This window comes from Ambystoma mexicanum, chromosome 2p, assembly GCF_040938575.1.
Source record: "Ambystoma mexicanum isolate Mex_15411 chromosome 2p, UKY_AmexF1_1, whole genome shotgun sequence".
Classification (NCBI taxonomy): domain Eukaryota; kingdom Metazoa; phylum Chordata; class Amphibia; order Caudata; family Ambystomatidae; genus Ambystoma; species Ambystoma mexicanum.
In genome coordinates, this window is record NC_090923.1 from 631586269 (window position 1) to 631606197 (window position 19929).

Below are 19929 nucleotides of genomic sequence, written 5' to 3' on the forward strand. Positions count from 1 at the left end.
GAAGGAGACACACAGGAGGCAACAAGCAGGCAACACAACACAGGGGAACGGAGAAGTAGTATGAACGAAAGACAGGGGGGGCAGCACACTGCAAAAACACCAAGATTCACATTTCCTAAATTGAGGGAAAAAGGCCTAGGTTTAACACTACGGCAATGCAAAACACCCAGATTCGAACTTCCTAAAAGGAGAGGAAAAGGGCCTAGTTGTAATACAACAGCAATGCAAGAAATGCGACTTTCCTGGAGAGATGAGAGAGATGGCTAAACAATATAGTTCACTGAGATGTTTAATGGTGGTGCAATAAGAGAAATAAGAGTAACCGGGAGGGTTGATCAGTTTAATGGGGTGCAGTGATTGCTGACCACTCCCACCCCCATCCTCACCACACCTACCTTATTAGTAGCAGCAGGTTGACGGCTGCAGGCTTCTTGCTTCCGCCGACTGACACCGGCAGACTCCATCTGGAGCTGCTTCTGTGGGAGCTGTCCTTTGCCGCAGAGGGTTGCAATGGTCAGTGGGGCTGCCCTACTCAGTTAACAGGAATAGGGCAGAATGCCTAATCAGGGATCTGGGGAGGGGTGGGAGGCGGACTGGAATCAGAAGGGGGAGGAACAGAGGATGGGGACAGGGAGGAAGCTGCGATGCGGCGAGGACACAAGACGGAGCAAGTGGGCAAATCTTTAAATAAAAATACATTATATGGTGGGAGCACAGATGGAACACTCAGTGCAGCTCTAAAATGTAAAAGTGAGCTGCACCGAGTGGCAACAGGCCAACAACCCAAGGGTAGCATGCTCAATCAGGCCAACAAACCAAGGGCAGCACACACAATCAGGGATCTCGGGAGGGGTGGGAGGCGGGAGAGAACCAGGAGGGGGAGGAACAAGAGGACGGGAACAGGGAGGAAGCAGCAATGCGGCAAGGACACAAGATGGAGCAATATGGGCAAACTTTGCAATAAAAATAAATGATACCGCAGCTCCAAAATGTAAACATTGTTAAACATGCTAGGCTGTGTGACGAATCAAGAGTATTCATCCCTTCTCCCAGAGGGGGATCACCCCCTTTCAGGCTAGGGAGGTGAGCCTACTCTGCAAGACATTCCTTAGGGTCTGGGCAAGTGGGACCTCATTGGTAGTGACTCCCCCTTAGGGGACAAGTGTAGAGCACCGGAGGGGGGTGTCTGTACTGCTGCTTTCTAAGAGAGGCACAGAGGACCCCAGCCAAGATGGTCTATTATTGGTAGCAATGGACGAGCAAACAAGGCCTAGCTTCTCAGGAGGTGATGCAGGCTGATTCTTAAGTACAGTGTAGTCCCCAACCACCCACAAAGGAATTTCCACACACTGTATTAGTTAAAATGCAGTCTTTATATAATTAAGGTTCAGTTTATATACACAATCACAATAACTCACTTTGTGCTCAGTAAATCTACAATGGCAAATATATACACAGTTCTACGTGGTACCACAATTACTTTGATTGCTTTAAAGTGCATTAACTAGATGTAGTTTAAATGTCACACAAATCAATAAATCCTGTGAACCAACGATAGACTAAGGAGGAAAACAGTTGGTTAGAACAGTTAGGCAGAACAGTACTTTAGTTACTAAGTCACAGTTCTGTATGAGAATCCCCCCACCTGGGCAACCTGTAAATAAAGATATATCGTACAATCACAGTCCATATATTGTTCAACAGAGTCTAATTTCCTTCTAAATAGTTCTACAACCCCAATGTATCTGGAATAGCAGAGTTTGACGTCGGGTCATCGGTGGATCCTTCTTGAGCAACTCCCCTTAAAGCAGGAGCCACGGATCGTCGAGATCCCACAAGGAAAAATGGTGAATATGGTCATTGTGGCAGCAGCTTCGGTTCTTGTGGGGTTCGTTGACGATCGGTCAAAAACGTCCTGCAAGCTGAGGCGTGCAGTGCACCTTGACGATGAGTGTTCGTTGATGCAAAGAGTTCATGAAGAACTTTGGGCCAGCAAGGGTGTTGAGTCGTCCGGCGTCTCTGCGGTCTTCGGGTGGCGGGAAACCCACCGGCGGATTCTCCTTGGTCGTCGACGGCCTTGACTTTCTCCGGCAGGACGAAAGTGGTCAACGATGATGAACAAGGGAGTCCTTGTATCAAATGTTCTTAGGCAAAGGGAGCACGGTGGCTCTGCTCGGCGACAGTGGTCGTCGGCGGTGGATGGCCGTCCGGTGCTTCTCTTCGTTCTCCTCGGCGGTCCCCTTCTCTGGTCAGCAGCCTTTCGTAGGTCTGTCTACCAAGGAGCTTTGGAAAAGATCAGCTGGTGCACGATGGGTCCCTCGTAGCTCAGGGAGAGGTCTCCAAGCCAGGTCCTCTCTTGGATCAGTTCTATGAAGGCACAGCAGCTTTCAGATTAGCGAAGGACAGCAGCAGCAGTTCTTCTTCCAGTGGGCTTCATAGTTAAGAATCAGTTTCAAGGTCAGTTTCTACATCAGCTTCTGAACGATTTCTAGCAGTGAGAGCCCCTCAGATATACTGCTGATCTCCCATTCACCCTGCTGGGTCACACTCAGGCAACCAATCATTCAGAAGGGCATTCAGGCAGTCAGGCAGCCCATCAGGTGCACAGTGCATTCAGGCCATTCTTCTCCATCCAGACACTCACAACACAGAATGTGGATTCGGACAAGCACTCTGCCATTCAGCACTACACACTGCATTCATACCAGTTTCGGGCAGGGCTGTCTCAGTCATCGTGTCATTGTGTCAAACACCAGATACTAGACACCCATAACCCAGAATGTGCATTCTTCACACATTCCATTCACCCAGGTCCCACATCACGGGCATACCCTCAACATACAGTCATTGGGAAGGCTCCAGCCAGTCTGGCCTGGACTTTCCCACAACAATATATATGGAACTTTCATCCAACAGCCAGTCAGGGAAAGGGACAGAGTCAGGGCTTCCCAGGACTTCAGGAAAAAGTAAGGTAACAGGCAATAGAAAGCAAGAGGCCACAGGGGCCATCTTCTTTCCTATCAGGAATCCCCTGATTCCAATGACAAGGCCTAGGCATCCCAAAATGGAGGACGCTCAGGGCACCTTTCAATTCAGCACAGAGCTGCCACCAGCCCGTACCCTGCTCTGTGGGCCACACACAGGTGCCCAAAAACAGACACTAGGATGACAGGGTCATACTCCCACTCAGAAGTCCCCCATGAATACCTGCGTGGAAAACAATACAGAACAAATGATAAAAAGCAATAAAGGAGAAGGATTCAGAGACCCTGTCCCTCTAATGCATTTCCAGTATCACAACAAGGACTCTCATTCCCACAGGGAACTCACTATGCAAGCCCCCTTATCTGCATATATGGACTGCCTCCACGAATGGAAAACATATCCTCCTTTTGATTGGCTCCAGGCAATGCTGGATCAACCATGACGCCCGAAGAAAAAGGGAATTTCCCTTTAAGAACTGACTTATATGTAACCAGGATGAGTGGAACTAAACAGAGGAGAAGCCCTCTGACATAGTTACACCTTGGGGAGAGGAGCAGACGGAAGCCACAGAGCCCGTGGGAATCTGAGAAGCAGAGAACACTGGACCAAGACGCGAGACACCCAGCAACGTGAGCATCAGGAGAGCTGTTTGGAAGACAGAGAGCGGAGGATCGTCGAATGTCGTGGCGTGACCACAGAAGCACCATGGTGGGTCTGGTGCCCGCCCAACGACGCTGACACCTGTAGGGACGGAAGACCTGAAACCTCCCATCAACGAAGTCTTGCAGGTCGTGGCAAGCAACACAAGCACCGAGGGTGGAGTGGTTGGGAGATCTGGATAGCAGAGAGGACCAACCGAAGTAAGAGACCTGAATGAGCACCAAAACCTGAAACGCCACCCATGATGAACAAAGGTACTGGGGTGGTAAGAAGCAGGGGGAGGCAATCCATATAGCATATCTTAAATAACGTAGCTTGGGGAAAAACTATGATATGATTGCTGGGACATTGAGAAAGCAGAAAGAGATATATCTCAAGAATCCAAGCAAAGTGAACAACGATATCATGACTATCTTCTGAAGGAAGGAAGACATTACTAAAGTTAAATATTGATGAGTGGGGGAATCCCATACTAAAAGACTGTGAAAAGCAATATGAATCTAAATTATATTTTATACCCAGGGATCCGAGAAGGAGCCTAGCAGAGAGACCCCAGGAGTGGTTGTGTCTCATCTATATTAAGAATATACCAAATACCATAAGAATCAACTGGAATGCGAGTGAGATAGTAAGGACGGACTGTAAGAGACTATATTAAGAAACACATTAAGAAAACTGTTGAGAATACAGATACGCAGTACACCATCAGAAAAACGAAACCCATGAGTAGTTGGCAGGAGCTGCAGGTGCTCATAACTCAGACATTGGAAACAGGAAGAGACCATCATAATGAACTTGTTTCTAGAGGATGACCTTTTTCATCTGATGGATAGATGAACTAAGTTACTAAGTGAACCCTGAAGTAAAGCCTTGCGACCGACGGCCAAAGGGAAGCAGCCAAGAAAGAGAGATTCTTTTGGCAAACTTTAGCTATTAGGAATAGTGGTAGGGTCAGGAAGATTAGGTTTTGGACAGAGGATATTTTTTTGAATTGGACTTCCTGACGACCGACAAGCACCTTCTTTGTCCCACAGGGGTCAGATAAAGTTAATTTGTTAACTCTCCGTCCCTTACCGTAACATATGGGCCTATCCCTAAACGTGCCTTAAGGTTGTCGAACCTGATCTAAATTTGCCTGATAGATGGGATGGTTGTCATAAGCCTAAGAAAAACATCAGCATTATAAAATCTGTTATGGCCGATCTGTGTTTTTCAGAACTGACCCTCCAAGATACTCATCGATCCAGTCAATTGCTGCATAGTGAGACCAAAAGATGTTAATTATTTTCCTACCATTATTCAGAATGCAATGCAGATGTGTACACCAGTGTGAATACCGTAACTGTTTCATGTTAGACTGGATTTACTTCAGCCCTCGTATTTAAGAATTATGAGTACAATGTACCAAAACCTGAATAATGCCTTGTATGAGGAGCAATTTTTCGTTTTGCCAAAATAGAACATCACAATTCTAATGGCTACTCGGGTAGCATATCAATCAAAAATATGTGATTTCTAATTCTGGGTGTACATTGTATGCATAGTGAACTGTAACACGCCCAGCAAAAGTCGGAAAAGCATGTCTTGCATGCTTTGGAGTTTTGTTAGGTTAATGTGTACCAAAATACCTGACTTCAGATCCTTGACAGAACCATCTAACTTCCCCCCTTTGTTCTCCACACTAGTGGCTCATCTGGTACGTTTTCTAAGTCATGGTGAATCCGAGAGACTTCCACGTCAACTTTTCTGAATTTGTGCTTGAGGGTGGTTCAGGACTTGTGTATGTCTTGTAGAATTTCTTGTACTGGCATTTGGGTTACTTGATGCTAGCCACTCATTTCACCCAGATGCAGCATCACTGTTGACTTAGGGTGTTTACTTCAACCTGGCTTGCTTGCGTCTGCTATACAGTCGCCAAAGCTGAACCCCATGGGGCCAGATGCCGCGGCAGTGCCAGATGTACTCCACCAGCTGTGAGGGGCAAAGGGGAGAGTGAGGATCAAAAGACACAGCCCAAGCAGCTCAGTCCCACGGTAAGGTCTCCAGTGCCGGGCTACGGCCACAGTCACACTTTTAAGCAGACCTAGGCACTCATGTGGCGCTCCCTGTGCCAACTGCACAGCACAACAGACAGATGGCAGTTCAGCAGCCAGTAACCTGCCCTCCCCAAGAAGTCTCATAATAACAACTTTATCTTCTACTGGGGAATCCCTTGTAGCTGGCCCTCCTTATAAAGGTGGGTGCTCAAAGGATCCACAACATTCCCCAGTGCTCTGCCTCGTGCTCAGAAGTCATCTGCACCTCCCACAAACTTCGGTTACAACCTGAGGTCTCCAGAAAGTGAGGACCAGGTTCACTGTTGGCAGAGGTACGGGCCAGGCGAATTGCCCCAAGATTTAGCAGGGCACCAGACCTCTGCAGGTGAACAAGCCGAAACAGGTGTCAGAGTGTTTAGAAGCATGGAATGACTATCTTAGAAGATCCGGAACCCTACAACTCTCTCACTGTTGAAACCTCCCACCCCCCACGACCTCTGAATTCCATGCCCTGGCTCCATCTCCTTACCAGTGGGAAGATGACCAGATGCCAACACACAGAATGCTCTCAGCCTGTATTCTGCATTTCCCAGAAGGTTATTCAGAAGGTACCACTGAATGCCCTCTCGAACACCAGACTGCACAGCTTCCCAAGTGCCGTGTCCCGATGCTGTGTCATGATAAAGAATCCCCACCTCCATTTGCTGCCAAGGGGCAGCAGTGACACTGCCACAGCCAGCAGAGCCATGGCAGCAGGAAGCCAGAGCACACCTATAGTTGATGCCGTCCACTGTTCATTCTCAGTCTTTGCTATATTGGAGCAGTGTTTCACATGCGCTCTCCCGAGGGAAGATGGCATCTCATGATTCTGGCCTCAAGAACAACTCACCCAGTGAGCTACCAGTGGCACCAGAGGTTCCCCCAACATTCAAGGTGAGTCCTGACACCAAGCCAGGCCAATGAAGCATTGTATCAGGTTCTGTAGGGGAGATTCCTTGAAGAGCTTAAATGCCCACTATTAAATGTTTGGGAAGCTGGTCACGCACCAGACTCTTCTTATCATTGATGATATCTTTGGACCTTAATCGACTGGGAAGTCCTGGACATTAGCTCTGCTAGTAACCCAGCGTTTAGTGAAAGCAAGAAGATAAGATTGAGCTAGTTGTTTTCAGATATTGTTTGAAATAGTTTTTGTTCATTGATGAATAAAATGCTTTCTTTCTTTTTTATTTATTTATTCATTTATTTATTTATTTATTTATGTATTTATGTATTTATTGTTTAATCGAAATAAGATTTTACAATACATTGTTGCTTGAGCATTTCATCAGGCGAACAAAACAGAAAAAAGGCTTTGACAATGCTTTGACAAGGCTTTGACAATAGTGGCAGGGTCCAAGTGAATAAATTGGGTTTTGAGAATATTTAACTATTTAGTGACCACTTTTGTCATTTAGTAGATTGTTCTCGATGTGTTCAATCATTTTGGCCATTGCAATTTGCCATGCAGTTTTCTCGCCTCCTACCAACCGACACCACCATGTGTCCTCCTCGGCCAAGATGTCAAAGCCTGCCATTCGTGATAGATATTGTTGTCTGATGGCGCTGGTGGCTGAGCAGAGCATAATCAGATGTTTTAGGGTCTCTTTTGGTGGATGAAGATCATTTTTACAAAAACGGCAGCTATTAGTTAGTGCCTGGCCTCGAATGTAGTGGATCTCATTTGTTTTGCATAGGTTCAGACGTGCTCGCAGAATTACATTTCCTGCCTGTCTGCTTGGACATTGTTTGACATTACTTTGCAACTCGTTTCTTTTTAGCGTGTTGCTTGGTAGATGGAGAGCAAGTTTCAGCTTTGCCGCATTGTCTATTGTGGAGGCCCAATCATTGTCTTTTATTTTGCTTAAGATTTTACATGGATTGCTGATGAGTTCTTCATCATTTGATGCAATGTTATTTAGGACCACTTGATTTTCATTTTGCCAGGCTTTTAACATATCACAATTTCCAGAGTCCATTTCGAATTTCAGCAACCTAAAAACCTCATTGCTGTGGGCAATTCTACACTTCCTGTATAGCATAATAGAATTACAGGTCACTGTACATTCTAATGATTGCAGACTTAATTCTCGTCTGATGGCTGCCCCTGGCGTGGAATTCGGTAGGTGCAACACTTTGCGCCAGAAGAGTGCTTCCAACTTGGACCATAGTTGTTTTGGTATCGTGGGCATTGCTTCCACGCCATATGTTACTGTAGGCACCACCTTCATTTTGTAGAAATTTATCGTAGGTATTAAGGAAAATTTTCCAAATTTGCCATCGATGACTTTAGCTTGTGCGGCTAATTTTTTATTCTTTGAGTATAGTTCCACTTGCATGGCGATTTCTCTTCTTGAGCTGTCCATGATCACTCCAAGATATTTGAATTTTGTAACAATCTCAATGTTGGTTTCACCCAGATGCCACTTAAAATTGCTTTTTTGATTTTCTTACAATTTTGGAGAATCATGACCTTCGTTTTGCTAATTTTGTGGACTCGTATTGATTTCAAGGTAAATATTTTGTGGCGCATGCTTGAAGGGAACTGAGTTTCCGTTGGAGCCCAATTTCTGTCTGGTCAAATATTGTCAGGTCATCCGCATACAAGAGATGACCGATCTGTGATGAACCCAGTTTTGACGGAAAGGCCCTAATTGTTTCTTCTATGCTTTGAATGTCACCAATGTAGGTAAGGAAGAGTGCTGATGCCAGCGGGCACCCTTGTTTTACTCCTAGTGCGCTGTGAATCTCATCTGATAGCTCGCCTTCTCAGTTCAATCGTACTCTCAGAGTGGTGCTGTGATGTAACGCTTGAATATGGGCTAATATGGCTTCTGGACAGTTCCAGGCTTTTAGTTTGTCCCATAGCAGCTGTCTCTCCACGCGATCAAAAGCTTGGGTAAAATCAATGTAGACTACGAACAGATGACGTTTGTTCTGCAAGGTTTTGGCTTTTAGCGTGCTACATGCCAGAATGTTACAAGTTATGCCTGCATTTTTCTTAAAACCAGCCTGGAAGGGATCGTTGCATTTGGCTGTAGCTGCCCATGATTGAAATCTGGTCATGAGTGAGGCATATACCTTGCCCATCACATCAAGTAAGGCAATCGGTTGGAAGTTCACCGGATCTGTTAGATTGCCTTTCTTGTAGATAGGAATTATGACTGCTTTGGTCCATGATTGAGGAATGGATTGTGTTTCAGCGCATCGGCGGAAGATGGCGCTCATCAAGCTGGCCCATTCTTCAGAATGGATTTTCAGCTCTGCATTAGAGATGCCGCCTGGGCCTGGAGCTCCAGAATTTTTCAGTTTTTGATGGCGTCAAGAATGTCTTCTTCCTTTTCTATGTTGATCCATTTTGCAGTGTTGCATTGTTGGTCTTGCGACAGCAGGCTGACAGCTGAGCAGAATACTTTTTCAAAGTGCTTTTCCCAGGTATCTTGACTGATGTTATTTAAAATTTGGTTGCTTAGCGTTTTGTCCGAATCACGTATTAATGTCCAAAAGTCTCTGCTATTGTTGGTAATGAGGGCTTTGGTTATTTGTTCGTCGTCTGCCTGATTCAATTTATGTCTTTGGAATCTTACCCAATCTTTGTACCTTTTTTTAATGTCTTTGATGTTGTAAAAAACGTCTGTATTCGAGATCTTACGAGCAGTTTGTAACGCTCTTCTGTATTCTCGCCTTTTCTCGACTAGTTCTTTGTTATAGACATGTTTGGTGATTCTTTTTGTTGCAAGCCCAATTCCCCTTTTTTGTTGGATATACGGGATCAGTAGAGATTGATAGTCGATGGCGTCGGTGGCTGCTGAGTATGCACTTGCATTATACTTGGTAGTCACTTTGATGATATCTGCAGCATTTATTCTTACTCTTATGCCCTGCGCAGTGGGCTCAATATGTGTTGAGAATTTCGTGCTTTTTCTACTTTTTAGATTCCAGGCAGTTTCGAGCAAATTGTGGTCGCTCGTTGTTGTGCGACGCACCTTGAAGAATTTGGTAATGTGTAATAGTGGCTGTGAAACGAAGATGTGATCGATAGTTGTAGCCGCGGGTGGGCGTTCCCACGTTGATAGTCTGTCTGCTTCTGGGAATGCATCATCAAGGTTGTATAGCCCATGTGATTTGCTGAACTTTACCCATTCTTTGCCTCGTTGTGCAGACGCATGCTGGGCTGTCGTTGCTTTCTTTGGCTCCTTGCAGATGGCATTTAAGTCTCCACACATTAGTATGGGTGTAGCAGGATATTCAATCGTGGCTACTACAAACAGGTCTTCACATAATTCAATGAATCGTGTTGCAGTAGTTGTTGCTGGGTTCCAATATAGGTTGACTATGATAACATGGTTTGGTTCCAGTTTCGGATTTGCCATGCCTTGCCAGGAGACTAACACTGCTAGCATCGATTGATTTGCCATAAGTGTTTTTTCTAATGAGGCTCCAGATCCATTGCGGCACGCTGTCCTCAAGCCTGAGGTTGGACGTCCTTTGCTTCCCCTAGCTGCTGGGGCCAAGATTATTTGATATCCTTCCATCATTGGTGTATGCTGGAGCCAAGTTTCCTGGAGGCAAATGATGTCAAATTCCCCTAGACTGGGCCCACCAAGAGCCGTCAGATGGGAATGCCCTCGGGTGTTCCAGGAGCAAAGGGTGATTTGAGTTGCGTCTTCCTTGCTCGTGTCGCCTTTCTAATTTTATAGAAGAAGATCATTGATTAATAAAATGGTTTCCAATTTTATAGAAGAATATCTCTTTGTAGTACTGGTTAGTGATGCCATAAGATTGTAAGGAATTTGATTTTCAAAGCTCGTATAATCTGCTTTTGCCTATTTCAGAACTACCGTGCCAGAGACCATTGCCCAGGGCACAACCTTCTTCACCCTCAGGTGCGTCGACCCTGATGTCAGCAACAACAGCATCAGCTACACATTGGTAATCAAACCCGCCGCTACACCACCCAAGTTCCAGATGATGGGCAGTAGCTTTCAGGTGAGACGAATGAATCAAGGTTTGACATTGTGCAAATGTACTAAGCTTCAGGGCTCTAAGATACACTGGAAAGGCTCCCCTCCTCTCCTAGGGTCAACAAGCAGAAAACAGATAAGCGCCTTTGGTGGACAATGTAAATATTGTGCCTGATTTTGAAAACATTCTTGGCTGAAGTGTTATGATGAGTTAGGGTTGTCTAACTCCAGGCCTCGAGGGCCGGATCCATGTTGGGCTTTCAGGATACCCCTCGTTAATATGCATGAGATAAATTGGCATACAAGGATTCTAAATATATGCACATTGTCCCCCATGAACATTAATGTTGTCAGGATCCCGGCCCTCGAAGCCGGTGCCATAAAAAGTTCAGTTATATACACAAAGGGCACCCGCATGCGTGCATCTTCAGACCCGTCTTCAGATGCCTTTTTAAAGCCCTCTTCCATGATTTGGAAACTCAAGGAGGTGTTTCTGCATATTTCAAAGCACATACCACATTCACAAATGGCATGAACTATAACATGCACAGACAGCAGAATCATTCCCCTGTACATGTTTGGCACAGGCTGCAGGGGATGTGCAGTACATAAGGGGTACTTTCTAACACTTTCATGCTTTTCTTGTCCATGTGACAGCAGCATTACAATCAGACATAACCCATAATTGCATTTCTATCGCCCAAACCAAATTTGATACTTTTTAAAAATGTTGTAAACATTTCACGATGATGGACGTGGCAGCCTCTTTGTGCCCTTCACTGTAAAAGGTGCTCCTAGCACCCACGCGAGCCTCTCACACACTATTGCTCGGGCAGAGCTTATGATACTGGTTTATGTAAATGAGGCTGACAAGCACATTGTCTGCGCTGATGCACAGCATGCCAGAAAGTCAGGTCCACTTTGTGAATAAAGTGACCTGCACGTTTCTTCAAATCATGCAAGTAAAAGAAGTGGATTCTTTAACCATTTGATTTTCTGAGAATTGTGCATAATATTGTTCTCAATACCAAATATTTTTTAGAGTTAGAATCATAAAACAGTATTTTTGTTTCTGCTTCTCTCAGAACTGTCATCTTCATGCTGAGTTGCATTTTGCATGCAATCTAATCTGAGTTACATTTGTGTATGGTTCGCTCAGAGCCAGTGCCTCCAAGCTGATTTGTATTTTTGCATTCATCTCTTAAGTACTGATATGGCAAGCTGAGTTGTATTTGTACATGCTTCTCTGCAAGCTTAAATTCCTAGCTGGGTTATTTATTTTGCATGCTTCTTTCCCAGCTTGCCTTTCCATTGCCAGCAATATTTGTGCATGCGTCGTTGAGAGCTTAACTAGCACCGGCAAGGTTTTGGCAGGTTTCTACAGACTCGAAACACCCCTTCCACCTGAAATATGAAAGTAGAAAAAGCCATTTCACAATACACAGGAAAATGCAATTATTTTCTTATAGATAAATCTTTTTCTTTTCCATGACACCTACATCATGCGCCTTTTAAACCTGCTCCAGGTTTTGCAATTTAAATACTTAACTAATGAAGCCAACCTTATTTAAATACTACACAATAAAAACACATCTTATTTAATAACTCAGTTGGTCTATTTACTTTACTCAAAAAGTAACGTTTTACTTCAACACAAAAACTCCAATTCAAGTATTTCTATTTGAAATTCACCTCCAATTCTGAGCCACATGAGCAATGCCTTGTGGATATGCAAATTAGCTCAAAAGCAAGCCTTTTCCTCCACAATTGTGCCTTTATCTTACAGGGCACTGCTATTGTATACATATACACTTCATATATGTGATACAGTGTCCCTAACCATATGTTATAAGGATGTCGCGAGTCACAGAGGAGGGCCGTGAACAAATATAGGAACGTGGCTTCAAGCCGAATTCCTTTATGAGGTCAGAGAACTCTGAGTGATTTTGTCATGTTTGTTCATTTTTACCAACGGATTACCACAGGAACCTACTGATGGGCGTTTCCAGTTATGCTATAGCCTGATGAAGGCTGGTTCAACCTAGAGCACGCAGAGGCTCGTGCGGCCGAATCACTGGTTGTCGACTCTTTTTCTTAAGAAATAATTCACCATAAAGTATAGGTGGGAGACCAGAGTATAAAATAGAGGTGATCATCCTCATACAATAGATGGCTTATAAGAAAACATCAGAGTGTACCAGTCACGAAAAATAGGAGCATAGGCTTTGCTTCCTATGTACAAATGAAGTAGATATTGCATATTTTACAACAATTACAGCTGTATTTGCACTGTGTTCTTTAAATGTTTTTGTATTTACTTTAAAGTATGTTGAGTGACGTTTTTTTCTGTATTCACTGGGATATGCACTTTAAATGTTTGCACTCTACATGTATGTGGTAATTTTAAAAGAGTTTTCAAAAAATATGTTTTCACTAATAAACTTAATACTGAGTAATACAAAGCCGGTCCTTTAATGATTGGGGCCGACAAACAGTCTATATGGAATATGTCCTCTGATCATGTTTGATTATTGTCCTCTCACAATTATGCCATAAAGCTAAGTTATGTTAGCACATGGAGAACATTATTGATCTCCTCTCAGCCAATCAGAATGTTCACAGTGGAGTCCTTAACAACTGATACTGACTGCATTCTGCACATTCTGTCTTTGAAGGCAAACTAGGAAACTTCACTGTGATTTCCAGGCAAGATTTGTTTCAACAATGCACTTCCTCTCTGCGAGGAGCTTTTTTTGCTTCAACATACTATTTAACACACCACAGCGAAAGCTAATACACAGGAAAATGCTTATCTTATAGATACATCTTTTACTTTTCCATGACACGTAAATCATGCTCCTGTTAAACCTGCTCCAGTTTTTGCAATTTAAATACTTAATTTATGAAGACAACCTTATTTAAATAGTACAAAATAATAACACATGTTATTTAATAACTCAGTTGGTCTATTTACTTTACTCAAAAAGTAACGTTATTACTTCAACACAAAAACTCGAATTCCTGTGTTGCTATTACTACTATGTGCTAATAGCTTTATAGACCTCTGAAGGCAAGCCCCTAAATGCTCACACCAGAGAGAATACAACCCGCTAGGGAAGAAAGGCCCAAGTCGATCTTGTAAGGATAACAAGTTTTAATCTCACACGCAGATGAGAGCAACAGCAAAGAACTCTGCTGCTACGAACGTTCTACCAAAAAGTAGTACAAACATCTTATAAAGGAAAACATTGCCATAGATGATGCAATACATATAGTAAAACCGCTGAGGTGCTCGCAGTCTACGGCAGTCCCGGCACTTTCCTGTTTTCCTGCAGTCTGCTTTCCGTTGCTGTGGTGGGAGGAGTGACCCACACAGCCTTCATAAACTCATTTGAGCCGCGGAGCTGCTCGCTGAGGCGCTCGCAGTCTACGGCAGTCTCGGCACTTTCCTGTTTTCCTGCAGTCTGCTTTCCGTTGCTGTGGTGGGAGGAGTGACCCACACAGCCTTCATAAACTCATTTGAGCCGCGGAGTGGCCGCGGAGCTGCTCGCTGAGGTGCTCGCAGTCTACGGCAGTCCGCAGCCGCTCCATGGTCCACCTGGCCCTGAGATGCTAGCCTGTGAAACAGGCAGCGAGGGGAATTGGCTACGGAACCAGTGGAACCGAAGCGAGGACAGCGGCCTGGAGCGACGGAGCCCTCTGAAGCCGCTGAACCACGCTAGTAAACCGCCCTCCTCGAAGGAGTCCTCAGCTCAGCATAAACTCAAATCATTCGAAGGCCAGGCGCTACTGGACTCTAACAAACACAAGGAAGACTACTCAAAAGCTTTACCCGGCTCGGAAGATGCTCCTTCAGCCCCAACGCCAGCGGAACTGCTTACCCACGGGGAAGGGAGTGACCTGCTTGCACTGGCAGCGGTGGCGGTGGCAGTCTCCAAACATGCCCCGCCGGCGGACAACAAGATCCTACCCCCCCGCACTTCTGAAAATAGACTACCAGGTTTTACCAGCTTTCAAGTCCCGTACGAGGAAGATTCTGCAGCTCACCCTGCCACCTGTGCCATCACCAAGGAGGAAGCTTCTGAAGGCGACCTTGCGGATGGGGCGCACGGCTCCTTTCCCTGGGGTCCGCGAGCCGCGCCCGACCGTGGACCTTCTCCTCTCGAGCCGGGTGCCGCCGCCGGCTGAAAGCTCGACGAGCCGCGAACAGTGGAGAGCGAGCGGGAAAATACGGGGCGGACCGGCGACGCGGCCCAGGAGTTCCCGCAGAACGTGCAGTTCTCACTGCACTCGGAAGACCTGAGGCAAGCAGAGGTTCAGTCGGCTCCAATGCAAGGCCGGGAGGGTCTTTGGAGTCCGACTTCATCAGGGAGCCTAGATCCGGGCTTTCCCCCTGCTGAAAATCAGGAGGACTTGAAAACAAAGGAGACACTTGAACTGGGGGTTCACCATCCAACCGTTACCCCCCTAAAAGCACAAAGTCTGCCCAAGCCGTTGATAATCACCATTTCGTCAGCTAAACTAGCTGACCCTCACAATAAAGATGTAACTAAAGTGGAAATCCACCAACCATTTAAAAATGAGGACTTCCCTAGTCCCGTTAAAAACAGAGTGGCTGGCAAAAGTACTGAAGACTGCTCGTACTCTACAATTGAGTACTCTGAAGACGACCTGGATGTATCAGAGGATGCAATCAAACCCACAACTATTCCCTTAAGACTCAATTTCTCTGATTCACATTCCACGCTGACAGAAGTAGCACTCACAAGTCGCCCCAACCCTACGGTTGCAAGCAACATCAAGTGCCAGTCTCAACAACGTACAGTGACTTTTTCTAAGCTTACCACTCAGCAGTCGTGTAAAAAACCACTGATGAAAGAAAAACCACCATCACGGCTCTGTAAGGCTCAAAAAACACCAGCGATGGGATCCATAGCCGATTTCTTTGCGGGAAGAAGACAAAGCTGAGATATCGGACGCTGAACTACTGGAAGGAACTCACCAAGACCTGAATCATGAAAACGATAAGGACTCTCTGCGTAAACTTGCTTTCTTGAAAATATGGCACCTAAAAGTGGAGAGACCTGGCCTTGAACCCACTTTGAATGCCTCGGAACCCAATCTGACACAAAAGACTATCTCAACTCTCATTGACCAAGCGCAAAATACCTACGACCCTGTCATAAGTAAGCCAGCCGAGGACCTGGTGCTAAGAGGCTCTGTAATTCCAACGAAGAGCCAATGTCAGATGGAACTCCCGGGCAAAGACTTAAAAAACTCAACCGACCAGGAAGGGAGGAAAAGAGCCCCATTTCCTTGTAGTCCTACCCAAGAGAATTCTGCAAGTGAGAGTCTTGTCAACCCACGGCAACCATCACCGAAAAGACGAGGCTCAAATCCAATGCCCGATTCTAGAGCCATGCCGGGCTCACCCTCTTCATCACCAAAAAGAAAAACAGATCTCTTAGCCCTCATGTCGTCCTTGACCATAGCTCTCACACCCTTTACCAAGCTGTATGAAGCGCTCAACGATTCTGCAAAAGACCAAGTAACTCTACTGGCCCACATGCAAACGGCTACATCACAGCAAAGGAACTTAATAAACCTCCCACAGGAGAAGTCTCATTGCAACCTGGACACCTCGTCGCTTGCTCAAAGTGCTCGAGGTTCACTCAAACCGACAAGCCAGCCATCAAAACCTTTCAATTTACAGGTAACCCAGCTAAAGAAGCCATGACAGCTACCACCAACCAAGTCAAAAGTTTACCACCTGGTCGGAACGCAGTGACAAGAACGGAAGCCCCTCCAGCCCGTTCGACCATACAGAAACCAAAAGAAAAAACAAAATCTTTGAGCAGTAAATCCTCGCGGTCACCTCCACCCAACCTGAAAAAAAACAACCTGAAAACTGTGACCAAACCTCCTCAGCCCTGAGAGGAGCCTCAGGTAGACCAAGGGCTGGACTATTCACTGCTTTGCATATTGGATCCAACTTCCAGTTCCTTAAAGTAATAAATGAGGAGCCGCCCATCTTGGCCGCATTGATCCAACGAGGCAACAACCAACAAGACTCAAGTAAACAAAAGAAAACTACTTACTAGTAAACCTGTACTGGAACCCCAAAGAATGAGCAACAGAGCACTTCCTATTGAAAATCGAAAACATTCTGAAGGATGCTCTATCAAACGACTTAATTGATAGCACAATCATCTGCAGCGATTTAAATGTCAAGATCGTGAAAAAAGAACCTGAAAACTCCCAATCAAAACCAAACATCTTACAATTGCCAGAAAACTCAGTAGAAAGAGGAAAGAAATGGGCAAACTTGATGGACTCCTTTGACCTTCACAACACCCACTTCTTGGGCAAAGTTCCTCACCCGGCCCTCCCCACTTGGGAGTTAACAGGAAGACACGCCACCCTAGACCACGTCTACCTTTCTAGAAATCTCTTGCTGCAGGTTTCGAGATTATTAGAACACGCAACAGTGACCATAACCTCCTGAAAAATGACATGGACAGCTTCCAGCTTTGACGTCCACGAGAGTTCGAGTGCCCTGAGAACGACCAACATTGAGACCTACGGCAACTCTACACCTTTAAGGTTGAAAGGCTCAGTCATTGCGACACTAATTACAAATTATCATCAAGCAAAAGCTCTGGACAACTCAAAAGAGGCAGGCAGCCTCACGGACTACTGTCCACTACTACAGCCATACCAGACGCATAAAACTGGTAACCGAAACAAAGTGAAGACTCACCACCACAATAACTTGACACTTAGAGAAATAAGGCTGGAGATGAGATGAGCCACAAGAAAGGCCAGATGTTTCCCCTCAATTACCAACAGAGAAACTGCTCGGACCGCAACAAACGTTTACAAGAACTGGTTAAAAGGCTTTAAACTCCAGCTATATCAAGATGACTCCGAGCAAATGCTGCGCGTACTTGCTGGTAAGCAAACAAAGGCTTTCTGGTCATTGATTTACTCAAAAAGCTCATCAAGTGAGGATGCCTTATCATCTAGCGTCCCAGAAGAAGCCTGGATCGCTCACTTTTCCGCCCTTTTCGGCCAACCCGACAAGGGGACGGAGCCTGGGAAACACCAAAGTTCCCACTGGGACATCGACCCTGACCCGGCTTGCATTTAATCCAAAATCAAGAAATTAAAATCCTCACGAGCACCCGGCCCTGACGGCCTGTCAAATATGGACTTAAAATCCAATCCGGCAAGCTGGTCCATCCTGATAGCTGAAATCTTTGAATCATGCACGGCAACTAGATCCATCCCGACGTCGTGGAAGACAGCAAATGTCGTGCCAATTTACAAGTCTGGCGACAGAGGCGATCCGAACAACTATCGCCCGATAGCACTCCTTGACAGCATCGGAAAACTCTTTGGATCCTTCCTACTTGACAGCTTCAAAATCTGGGTGTCCTCTTCCGAAGGATGGGACAATTTCCAAACTGGCTTCAGGAAAAACCTCAGCACCCTGGCAAACATATTCACCATCAACATCCTTAAGACCAGAGTCCAGGAAGGGGCGCCTCCCCTGTGCCTGGCTTTCATCGACTTGTCCAAAGCATTCGACAAAGTAAACAGAGAGAAGCTATGGACAAAACTCACTAACTGGAACTGTCCCCCCTCCTTGTTGGAACCTATTTAAGAACTTTACTCTGAAACATCCATGAGAGTGCGACTTAACGGTACAGGGCTACTTTCCTCTTCAATTGGTACAACTTGTGGAGTAAAGCAGGGATGTCCTCTGGCACCGGCACTTTACAACGCCTACACTGGCGATAACCAAGATGCCGAAAGGAACGTAAAAGCCTTCCCCCCTTCTTTAGGGTCTGATAAGGTCAGCAGGCTGCTTTACGCAGACAACATCATCTTAATTGACCAAACGAACATTGGGCTCCAGCGAAAACTGGACAATTTGAATGAATACCTGCAAACTAATGACCTGGAAAGTAACGCCTTGAAAACCAAAGTGATGCGACTGACAAAAGAGGCCAAACGAAAAGCTTCAGAGGCAAGGTTCTTCAATAACACCCACCTCAAAGAGGTGGAATCTTTTAGATGCCTGGGCACCATGTTTAGCAACAAAAAGAATGAGCAACCAATGCTAGACCTCTTGATCAACAAAAACAAAATCTTGACAAATCAATTGATCATTATGGACAAAAAATGTGGTCGCTTCTCAGTCAAGGCGGCAACCAACTTTTACAGGATGAAAGCGTTTCCAGCGCTTACTTATGGCCTGGCAGCCATGGCCGGCATTCCAGACTCAATTTGGCCGAAATTGGAGGGTTCCCTTTGGAAAAAAGTCCTCTGACTGCCCATCTCTACCCCAATAACTCTGATAAGAAGAGAACTCGGCCTTACTTCACTTAAAGGCACAGTATCCCTTAACAGCTTGATGTTCTATAGAGAAGTGAGATCATCCGAAGAGAAAATCTACACACTGATCCAAGAAGAAATCGAGAAAGGTTCAAACAAAACGCTCACAACTTGGATAAATGAAAACCAAACTCTCCTAAAATCAATAGGAAGCTCAGAGAACGAGCTTCTGGCTAATGCGAAAAAAACGGCAAAAAAACTGAAAGAATCAGATTGGTGCGACACCCAACAGAAAGCACTCAACTACAAATCTGCAGCCCATCTCCCACCTTTTGCCTAAAAAATAAACAAGCCCATTAGCTATCTATTGAAGTTTCCGAACAAGACCTTTCGCTCGACCTTCTTGAGAGCAAGACTGAACATCTTAAAAACCAACAAGATCTTGAAAACCCGAGGCAAACCCGCGTCCGACGCCTGTCGTTTCTGTCTGAACCAAGACTCAAAGGAGAGCCTAAAACACCTGATTCTCCATTGTCCGGGAACCACTGGCTACAGAGAAACCCACTTGGGCCACCTCTATTCAAAATCCTCAAGACTGGATGAGGACTACTGGTGGTCATACTTGATGAATGGGCTAAATTGAAGACCAGTAATCGCTGTGGGAAACTTCTTGCACAGTTTGAACTTGGACGCTATCTGTTAATGATCAGAAAGGCCCCGGAAAGGACTTAGCCCTTTGACAAGCAACTGGACTACTGACTTGAAAAAAAAAAAAATGAGAAAACACACAAAAGCTCCTAAGGAATCAGGATTTTGCTTCTTCTTTTCTTGTAAAAACTGTTAATTCAGTTAACACAATAATAAAAAATAAATAAAAAAAATAGTAAAACCCTGCATGGCTGGTT